At 37.8% G+C, this 11697-nt stretch overlaps 1 long non-coding RNA gene across 1 annotated transcript; it reads right to left on the bottom strand.

Moving 5' to 3' along the window:
• On the bottom strand, nt 688-3361 carry LOC110265488. The gene is made up of 3 exons (XR_002351633.1): nt 3269-3361; nt 3045-3159; nt 688-886 (listed from the first exon to the last, which is right to left on the bottom strand). It is a non-coding gene; the product is annotated as an uncharacterized LOC110265488 (long non-coding RNA).

Genomic DNA, 11697 nt, shown 5'->3' on the forward strand with positions numbered 1-11697 from the left:
CTAATTAATTTTTTGTTTTTATTATTGTTATGAAATTATTTATTTTAAAATTTAAACTGATAAAAAAAATATGTAAAAGATTTTATTTGTAACATATTACTTTAGACAATATTTTATTTTATTTTATTCGTAACAAATCGGACCAAATTTAAAAATTTAATTGCTTATCTGTTATTAATTTAATAATAATTTTGGTTTCCCTAATTGTCTAATTGCCTAATTGCCAAGTTTTAGTTTGTCTAATTGCCTAATAAATTTATTAATTTAATAAATAAAAGTTTTAGTTTGTCTAATTGCTTATCTGTTATTAACTGTTATCTAAACTATTTGCTGCATATGCTTTTTAATTGTGTTTTTTTTATTTGCATTGTATGTGTTTGAACAAATAAGAGATCCCTCTTACTAATAGTGGTGAAACTGAGGGTTGTTTTTGAATAAGATGTTTAATTGTTGATTTGATTGAATTGGTTGGATCGGAGGCCGTAGTTGATTATGTATGTGATGTGTAACACCCTAACTATCAAAATGTCACGCTTCCGGCTGGCCACTCTAATAGTTCGAGTATTACCACGACTTTTATAATATTTAAGACTAAAATATGAGCCTGTTTAAAACTTAAAACCGCATAACACTTCGATAACTCTTTTTCGTGAAAACCTAAACATACATGCACATACAATTCAGATATAACCTTAAGATATATATATACATATACATAACACTAGTTTACAATTATACATATCATAATTTCCTATCCCTCTTACAAGCTTCATAAAGATAAAGGTGAAAAAAAATAATAGCTACGGTGATACAAAAAGACCGAATAAATAGAAAATAAACATAACTCTCTTGAAGCTTTGTCTTCCATATCCTGAAAAGGAATAACCTGTAGGGGAGTGAGAACGTCGTCCTCGCTTGTTCTCACTATAGGATTACAGAATTTGCTATAACAAGATACGTAAAGATAAGATCATTCTTAGAGTTCAGTGATCATTGCTCGTCTTATGAGTCTTTCCAAAAACCATAGGTTCACATTCGTAATCCAGAAAATTCCTTTTTTTGAAAACTTGCTAAATTTCTCAAATATTCTAAAACAAAACCTTTTTCCTTTCTCAAAGAAAATGTCTGAAAAGTTTTTCCTAGACCGCAACCATGAAAGCAGTTACCTACGCGGTATAAATGATCATCTCGTTCCAAGCATAGGTTCATTAAGTCTATAATGAACCGATGAGATACTTTATACAGAACTAGGACTCAATATACCAATCACGGCCTCAAGCCCATCCAATCCAACACGGCCCCCAGCACAAACAGCTCAATCAGCAACCAACTCATCACAAACCAATCAATTCAAACACAATCACAATTAATGTGGTTCAAGCACAATCAAGAGCAATTACAACAAGTATAACAGTTAGCAGTTAACATAAGTATTCACATAGGCAAACCAAATACAATATGCACACCCAAACAATATCACATAGATGCAAATGATGAATGCCTGTCCTACTGGCTGTGATATCACATTGTCGGTTCAATTGCCAACCAGACACATTCCCATGGGAATGTTGCCCTTCGGTCACGTATAAATGGGAACCCTCTGGGATAACGTGCCCGCCACACGGTCCAGGATGTTAGTGCCTGCACACTCCTGTGATCTGAAAGGATGTGAGTGGGATACTTTGCCTCCGACCTCACATCTACCCGTAAGCGGGATTAACCACCGTCCTTACGCGGGCACCGCAACCTCGACAAGCGGGATTAACCACCGTCCTTGCCAGGCGCAAGCGACTTATCAACAATCTCGTCATTTATCAAATCTCTCAGCATAAGCGGGACGAACCCGGCCCTTATGCCTACCAACTAATAACTCATCAATCTTGATGATATCCACAATCAATCAGGCTCAATAACTGATTTCAAATTCATTCTTGGCCCATTTTCTTTTAAATAACAAACGTATTCAATTCACAGCTAGCCAAGAATCACTTTTCAAAACGGAGCCACTTTCCACATCTTTCCAACACTTCCAAAGATCTCAAAACCATGCCAAGTTCAAAATCTCTTTGAAAGACTCAAAATCATTCATTTCTAAATCAAGATTTGGTCGTAAGATTCCTCAGCGGAGTCTCAAGACTTCAGGGGAGAATAACCTAACTCATTTCTTAAATTCCTTGAAAACCTCCGAAACTTTAACTTCTTGAGTTGAATAAATAGAATAGGGTTTAAACCCAAAACAAAATCGTGTTTCCAATTATTCCACACCAATTTCAAAACCAACCAAACTTAAGCCAAAACCAAATCATTTTTAAACCGAAAACCAATTTCAGTTTCATTCTTAAATCTGTTTCCAAGTGCTCGGGAAGTGTTTCAATTTTAATAAATCAAAGTTTCAGAAAATACTTCAAGCTCTTCCTAAATGTCATAAAGTGAAATAGATTAATTGAAAACCACGTTTATTTTAAACCCATTAAAACCCCCTCCAAAATCTGTTTACGTAAATCAATTTCCAAAACATAAAAATTTCATATTTAAATTGATTTTTAAGGCATAATTCCTTTCTTAATAATTACATCCAAGATATAGAGATTTTCCTACTAAGGCAAGTTCAAACATAATTTATTTCTCAAATCTTTAAGTCAAAGCATAATTCATTCTTTTCCAAAATAACAATTCCAATCAAAATCTTAGATTTTCTAGAAATTTCGGCAGCATCTCCCCTAAAACTTGGACTTTGCCACCCTTTTCGGGTCCCAACAAAACCAATCATCAATCCTTTCTGACAGGTTCAAGACTAAATCAGTTTCCAATAAAACAAAACTCAACTTTCAAATTATCAAAAATCATTCAAATCAACCAATCCATAAATCTCCAATTTATCAAAATCAGACATTGTTACAATCAAACAAGCACCCAAATTCATTCAAGATAAAACCAGACAATTCATAAGGCTCACATAACCACCAGAAATACATTTTGTACAACATATCTATTTATAACAACTTCCACTTTAAAATGAATCAGTTTGTATAAAAAGCCCATACCTCGATACGTTGAAATCACAACCCAAACTCGCTAACTGACTCCTTTCGTATTGACCCGAATCGACTGCAGTCAAAACCTCAGCTCCAACCCGCTTTCTCAGCAACCACAACCACTCTAATCGCAACATATAATAGCCGAGATTAACTCTCATAACAACGAATGCTACAACACCTCAACGTATAATGGAGCAGTAACTAGAGGGCTTTCAGATCGAGACGCTTACCGAACGAAGAAGGAACGGCAGAACCAAAACAGCGGCGGTCTCTGAACCGGCTTGGCGGCAGCCCGGCAGCCACCTCAAACAGCAGCGGCTACTGGATTCTGACAACAACAACTGAAATTAACATGCAACGACAATGAAGCTTCCGGAAACCCAAAGGAAACGAAGACCAACTTAAACCCTTACCGGCCGTGGCGTTCCCGGCGGCAGCAGCGGCGGCATGGAACTCCGGTGACGCAGCAGTAGCGCAAGCACGACAACGGTGAGGCCAGCAACGCGGCGGCGACAGCAGCTCCGCGGCGGTTCTCCCTCTCTTCTTTGCGAACGGCGACTGGCAGCAGGGAGGGTGGATGGCGGCGGCGCAAGCAATGGGACGCGGTGGCGAACTCCTTCCCGTGGTGACTCCCTCGCGAGTCTTCTCTCTCTGCCCGATCTCTCTCTCTCTCGTCGTGCTCGCCGGCAGAGGCAAGATGGCGACGACAGAACCCAGGCGGTAGCTCTCCTGCGCGGATCTTGGCTCGCGCTCGCCTCTTCTCTCTCCTCCATGGTTGGCAATGGTGGCGACGGGAAGAAGCTCAATGGTGTCTTCTTCCTTCCCGCAAGCTTTCTTTCTCAGCGCGACGGCGTGGTGACCTAGCGGCAAGACGGCGCAACTCTGGAGCAGCTCCTCCCTCTCCTGGCGACAGCAACGGCGACGGCGCTCCTCGCCGGCACCGCACCATCCCTCTTTCCCGATTCCTCACTCTCTCTCCGTTCCGACCTCCTGGCGGCGTCACGACGGCAGCGACAGTGGCAGTGACGCCTACTGGCGCCACCTCCTTTCCTTCCTCCTCTCTTTTCCCTCCGGTCCTCCCCCTCTTCTCTTTTTCCCTCTCTATCTCTTCCTTTCTTCATTTTGTTTGCAGCTACTGCTGCTGTTGTTAGGGTTAGGTGCACTAGTGTGCACTGGGTCAGGGGAACCGGGTAACCGGGTAGGGTTTCCAGAGTTAGGGTTGTGTGTGTTAAGTTTTAGGATTAGGGTAAAATTAGGTACAGAATATATGATTTGAGATTAGTTCAAAATAGGACTTCTCAAAAGTCTTGGGTCTTACATTCCACCCACCTTATAAAAATTTTCGTCCTCGAAAATTAAAGTAATACATAATATAGTACATAGCCTTAAATACCTTTTAGAAAAGTAAGAGATCTTAACACATATATATACATAAGTTCAAATACCTTATATCCATAAGATTTAAATGTAAAGGTAAGGTATAGTGTAAGGTGAAGGATACAAGATAGGCTCAATGCAAAAGGTTATATGGTTTCAAAATCTTACAAAAGCTTGGAGAAACAATATAAGGTGCAAGTCAAGATAGGCGTTCACAAAGCAGAGCTATAGTTAATGTGGCAAAAGGCTATAAGACAAGTTGGTATTAAAACAACGGATATAACATTTCCTCACAGATCTCTTACTCCTTCGAAACTCCCACTTCCCAACTCCATCAATCACTTCACAACTCCATAACCGGTCACAAACCTAACATCCGCAGACTTTTTCACGAGAAACAAAACTCCCACAACTTCTCATAACGTTGCACTCTTACCACTTCACCTTCAGTATCCACGAACAGGCCTTAAAGAACTACGCATTGCATTACTATACCTAAAAATCGCACGTGACATCAAAACAATTCTCGAGTTTACTCAGAAAGGTAAAAGACTTTGAAATAGAAGGACAAACAACAAAGATAATCTCCGCAAGAGTTCTGAAAGAATTGTTGAATCTACAAGTAAACAAGGATGTACAATCGATGAAGAGTATTGGAAAGAAATTCAGTTTAACAACCTCAAAGATGACTCCTGAATCAGAGACAACTGTTAGGAACACAAAAGGATAAGCAAGACAGTAATTTGGAACTAAATCAAGCTGAGTTAACAAGTATAAAATCATAGAAGAAGGTCAACTAAAGCTAGTGATGACACTCTCAAGATTTAAAATTTTTGATCAAGTTCACATAATACATTTTAATATAGAGAATGAAAAACTGAAAGAAGATCACCTCCTGTGCTAAAAGAAAAGTATGTAACTCGCAGTTCACAAAAGGGTAACATAAACATATATCAAAACTGCAATATGGTTAAAAGAAAACTAAATTGCGTTTTGTCCAAATAGTTTCCAAGTAAAAGATAGAATAGGTGAGGGTTGAAAATTGAAAGTCAATTGGGTTAAGGCCAAAACAATCTTTTGAAAATCCTGAAAGACATTTAGGTACTCAATCAGCTAAAAGTTTACACTGATATTGTGGCAGGGTTGTAAGAAAATCAAACGTTTGTTCAAGAACTCTCAAAGTCTAAATTCAAACAAGTGTGTATAAAATTTTATAGCAAATATGGAACAAGTTAAACTCTATTTAGAAAAGGAAACCCTGAGGTAAAAATTTACTTATCAGTCGGTTTCAAAAACTTTATTTAAAATAATGCATGTCAACTCCAAAATAACTTTTCCAATTTAAAGGATAGCTATGGATACAATTTTTAAGCGAGAAGAATTGATTTAAGTTTCTTAAGAGAATCCAAAACTTGCTTCAAAAGTTCACATCAAAACTCTAAGAATACACTTGAAATTGCCATCACATAAGAATATTCAAGAGTATTAAGATGTACTTAAAAGGGAATTAGACCAAACAAGAAAGGATCTCAAGTCAAGGGAGTTCAAACAAGATCCACGAAGCATGGGACACCAAAAAATCAAGTATCATGACCATAGAAACACAAGCTTAAAGAATTAGCCCATACTTGAGAGGAAAGGTATGAACCTAATATTTTCAAAAGAACAACAATTACGTAAATAATATATCATACTAAATTAAAGTCAATTTGTCAAACGAAAACTAACTGGAAATAAAGTGAAAAGCCTTTCCTTTAAGAATTTAAAAATACCTAAGTACGTAATCAAATAGAGTTACGTATAGGGACCGTAATAAAATTATGTTGAAAAGTCAAATTGTATTTAAAGTAAGTGTAGTTCCGTAAACCAGTAAAAGAACATGCGAGGTATTAGAAATAAATAGTTTTTAAATTGCATAAGGAATTTTCAAAGTTTTATATAGATAGGTGTATATCAAATCAAAAGCGATTTTATAAAAGTTTGAAAATTGGTTATAAATATAGTCAATTAAGAGAAAAACTGAATCACCATTTTTTTTAAAGACTAGAAGTAAGGACATAAAAAGACACGTTGCATCAAGACAAGTTCAAAATCATGTCGAAAAATTACATGAATCAAGAAAAGAGCTCAAACAGAGAAAGACGGATACACCAAGAAATTCAAACCGGCATATGCAATTTAGAATCAAGAAGAATGCATATGAACAGAAAAATATGATTGAAAACATCAAACTGCTTCCCAAAAGAATTGACAAGAACATCAAAATAGGCTAAGAAACAATAAGTCATATGACATTCAACAGAATCCAAAGCACATAACTGAGTAACCTCGAGAAATAGTTTCTGACGTTTCCAAAACCCGCGATTTACTTTACTCAAAACTCGTATATCATCTATGATAACCCATCAGTGCTTTCATATACATAATTCACTAGTATTAAGCCGGCCAAACTTAATATCAGGAATTATGCAACGCAAGACTAATGGCATTAATCAATAGACAGTCATGTGCATAAAGCTCTAATTCTCGTCATTCAACAAGACCTATTACATGACAAACGCTCAGAGTATGCAATTGAAGCATAGTCGGTCTATTCCTCAGGCTCTACAGGAAAGACCGCTCTGTTATACATATACATAACACTAGTTTACAATTATACATATCATAATTTCCTATCCCTCTTACAAGCTTCATAAAGATAAAGGTGAAAAAAAAATAATAGCTACGGTGATACAAAAAGACCGAATAAACAGAAAATAAACATAACTCTCCTGATGCTTCGTCTTCCATATCCTGAAAAGGAATAACCTGTAGGGGAGTGAGAACGTCGTCCTCGCTTGTTCTCACTATAGGATTACAGAATTTGCTATAACAAGATACGTAAAGATAAGATCATTCTTAGAGTTCAGTGATCATTGCTCGTCTTATGAGTCTTTCCAAAAACCATAGGTTCACATTCGTAATCCAGAAAATTCTTTTTTTTGAAAACTTGCTAAATTTCTCAAATATTCTAAAACAAAACCTTTTTCCTTTCTCAAAGAAAATGTCTGAAAAGTTTTTCCTAGACCGCAACCATGAAAGCAGTTACCTACGCGGTATAAATGATCATCTCGTTCCAAGCATAGGTTCATTAAGTCTATACTGAACCGATTAGATACTTTATGCAGAACTAGGACTCAATATACCAGTCACGGCCTCAAGCCCATCCAATCCAACACGGCCCCCGGCCGAAACAGCTCAATCAGCAACCAACTCATCACAAACCAATCAATTCAAACACAATCACAATTAATGTGGTTCAAGCACAATCAAGAGCAATTACAACAGGTATAACAGTTAGCAGTTAACATAAGTATTCACATAGGCAAACCAAATACAATATGCACACCCAAATAATATCACATAGATGCAAATGATGAATGCCTGTCCTACTGGCTGTGATATCACATTGTCGGTTCAATTGCCAACCAGACACATTCCCATGGGAATGTTGCCCTTCGGTCACGTATAAATGGGAACCCTCTGGGATAACGTGCCCGCCACACGGTCCAGGATGTTAGTGCCTGCACACTCCTATGATCCGAAAGGATGTGAGTGGGATACTTTGCCTCCGACCTCACATCTACACGTAAGCGGGATTAACCACCGTCCTTACGCGAGCGCCGCAACCTCGACAAGCAGGATTAACCACCGTCCTTGCCAGGCGCAAGCGACTTATCAACAATCTCGTCATTTATCAAATCTCTCAGCATAAGCGGGACGAACCCGGCCCTTATGCCTACCAACCAATAACTCATCAATCTTGATGATATCCACAATCAATCAGGCTCAATAACTGATTTCAAATTCATTCTTAGCCCATTTTCTTTTAAATAACAAACGTATTCAATTCACAGCTAGCTAAGAATCACTTTTCAAAACGGAGCCACTTTCCACATCTTTCCAACACTTCCAAAGATCTCAAAACCATGCCAAGTTCAAAATCTCTTTGAAAGACTCAAAATCATTCATTTCTAAATAAAGATTTGGTCGTAAGATTCCTCAGCGGAGTCTCAAGACTTCAGGGGAGAATAACCTAACTCATTTCTTAAATTCCTTGAAAACCTCCGAAACTTTAACTTCTTGAGTTGAATAAATAGAATAGAGTTTAAACCCAAAACCAAATCGTGTTTCCAATTATTCTGCACCAATTTCAAAACCAACCAAACTTAAGCCAAAACCAAATCATTTTTAAACCGAAAACCAATTTCAGTTTCATTCTTAAATCTGTTTCCAAGGGCTCGGGAAGTGTTTCAATTTTAATAAATCAATGTTTCAGAAAATACTTCAAGCTCTTCCTAAATGTCATAAAGTGAAATAGATTAATTGAAAACCACGTTTATTTTAAACCCATTAAAACCCCCTCCAAAATCTGTTTACGTAAATCAATTTCCAAAACATAAAAATTTCATATTTAAATTGATTTTTAAGGCATAATTCCTTTATTAATAATTACATCCAAGATATAGAGATTTTTCTACTAAGGCAAGTTCAAACATAATTTATTTCTCAAATCTTTAAGTCAAAGCATAATTCATTCTTTTCCAAAATAATAATTCCAATCAAAATCTCAGATTTTCTAGAAATTTCGGCAGCATCTCCCCTAAAACTTGGACTTTGCCACCCTTTTCGGGTCCCAACAAAACCAATCATCAATCCTTTCTGACAGGTTCAAGACTAAATCAGTTTCCAATAAAACAAAACTCAACTTTCAAATTATCAAAAATTATTCAAATCAACCAATCCATAAATCTCCAATTTATCAAAATCAGACATTGTTACAATCAAACAAGCACCCATATTCATTCAAGATAAAACCAGACAATTCATAAGGCTCACATAACCACCAGAAATACATTTTGTACAGCATATCTATTTATAACAACTTCCACTTTAAAATGAATCAGTTTGTATAAAAAGCCCATACCTCGATACGTTGAAATCACAACCCAAACTCGCTAACTGACTCCTTTCGTATTGACCCGAATCGACTGTAGTCAAAACCTCAGCTCCAACCCGCTTTCTCAGCAACCACAACCACTCTAATCGCAATATATAATAGCCGAGATTAACTCTCATAACAACGAATGCTACAATACCTCAACGTATAATGGAGCAGTAACTAGAGGGCTTTCAGATCGAGACGCTTACCGAACGAAGAAGGAACGGCTGAACCGAAACAGCGGCGGTCTCCGAACCGGCTTGGCGGCAGCCCGGCAGCCACCTCAAACAGCAGCGGCTACTGGATTCTGACAACAAAAACTGAAATTAACATGCAACGACAATGAAGCTTCCGGAAACCCAAAGGAAACGAAGACCAACTTAAACCCTTACCGGCCGTGGCGTTCCCGGCGGCAGCAGCGGCGGCATGGAACTCCGGTGACGCAGCAGTAGCGCAAGCACGACAACGGTGAGGCTAGCAACGCGGCGGCAACAGCAGCTCCGCGGCGGTTCTCCCTCTCTTCTTTGCAAACGGCGACTGGCAGCAGGGAGGGTGGATGGCGGCGGCGCAAGCAATGGGACGCGGTGGCGATCTCCTTCCCGTGGTGACTCCCTCGCGAGTCTTCTCTCTCTGCCTGATCTCTCTCTCTCGTCGTGCTCGCCGGCAGAGACAAGATGGCGACGACAGAACCCAGGTGGTAGCTCTCCGGCGCGGATCTTGGCTCGCGCTCGCCTCTTCTCTCTCCTCCATGGTTGGCAATGGTGGCGACGGGAAGAAGCTCGATGGCGTCCTCTTCCTTCCCGCAAGCTTTTTTTCTCAGCGCGACGGCGTGGTGACCTAGCGGCAAGACGGCGCAACTCTGGAGCGGCTCCTCCCTCTCCTGGCGACAGCAACGGCGACAGCGCTCCTCGCCGGCACCGCACCATCCCTCTTTCCCGATTCCTCACTCTTTCTCCGTTCCGACCTCTTGGCGGCGTCACGACGGCGGCGACGGTGGCAGTGACGCCCACCGGCGCCACCTCCTTTCCTTCCTCCTCTCTTTCCCCTCCAGTCCTCCCCCTCTTCTCTTTTTCCCTTTCTATCTCTTCCTTTCTTCATTTTGTTTGCAGCTACTGCTGCTGTTGTTAGGGTTAGGTGCACTAGTGTGCACTGGGTCAGGGGAACCGGGTAACCGGGTAGGGTTTCCAGGGTTAGGGTTGTGTGTGTTGAGTTTTAGGATTAGGTTAAAATTAGGTACAAGGGTAACTTTGTAATTTCAAATAAAATAGGGATAATATGGTAATTGAAAATAAATTCTAATCCAACAATAATAATATATATAAAATACTATTTGATCATCCATTTTGCAAATTATTTTTAATAAAATATTCAAATCCAAAAATTAGAAATAATATACTAAATTTCTTTATTTTCCAAAATAGTAGTATCAATATTTTAAAATATTAATTATTTAGTCCAAATCATATAAAAATCCTTATTATTTCACAACTACCAACTTTACAATTTAAATATATAAAATAACTCAATAATTATAAAATTAGATAAAATCTTAATTTAAATAGCCCAAACTCATTATTTTTAGATTTCTAGAACTTTAAGTTGTAAATAGAGAAATACTCCATAAGCATAGAGTTTGGATAAAAACTTTAATTTATTTCAAATCCAATTAATCAAAACTACCTTTAATTACCTTCAATAAGATAATTTATGAAATTAAAAATATAAATAAATATATGATTTGAGATTAGTTCAAAATAGGACTTCTCAAAAGTCTTGGGTCTTACATGATGGGTCAGAGGCCGTGACTGGTTTCTGATTAAGATTTAGTAAAGTATGAAATATCAAGCTAATTCAGCATAGACTTAATGAACCTATATTTGGAACATGTTGATCATTCATACTGTTAGAAAACTTTTAAGATTCTTTTATAAGAAAAGGGACTTTTAGATTTTTGGATAATTAACTGATTTCTTTTAAAAAAAGATTTAAATTTTTGGATGGTTAAACCGACAGTTTTCAAAACATTCATAACATAACGATAATCACTGAGTTTGAAAATAGTTTTCTTATTAAATATCTTCTTATGACAATTCTAAAACTCCAAAGTGAGACCATGTGGTTTGGTTCTCACTCTCCTACAGCTTTATCTTTTTAGAAAATGGATGAAGAAGCTTACGAAGAGTTTTATTGCGTTTTGCTTATTCGATGTTGTTTTAGTTAGATATTATTTTTTCCTCGTCATTCATATTATATCTTGTAAAGAGGATTAGGTTATGTTTGTAAGTTGTTGTATAAAGAACT

The sequence above is a fragment of the Arachis ipaensis genome, chromosome B08 (assembly GCF_000816755.2).
Source record: "Arachis ipaensis cultivar K30076 chromosome B08, Araip1.1, whole genome shotgun sequence".
Classification (NCBI taxonomy): domain Eukaryota; kingdom Viridiplantae; phylum Streptophyta; class Magnoliopsida; order Fabales; family Fabaceae; genus Arachis; species Arachis ipaensis.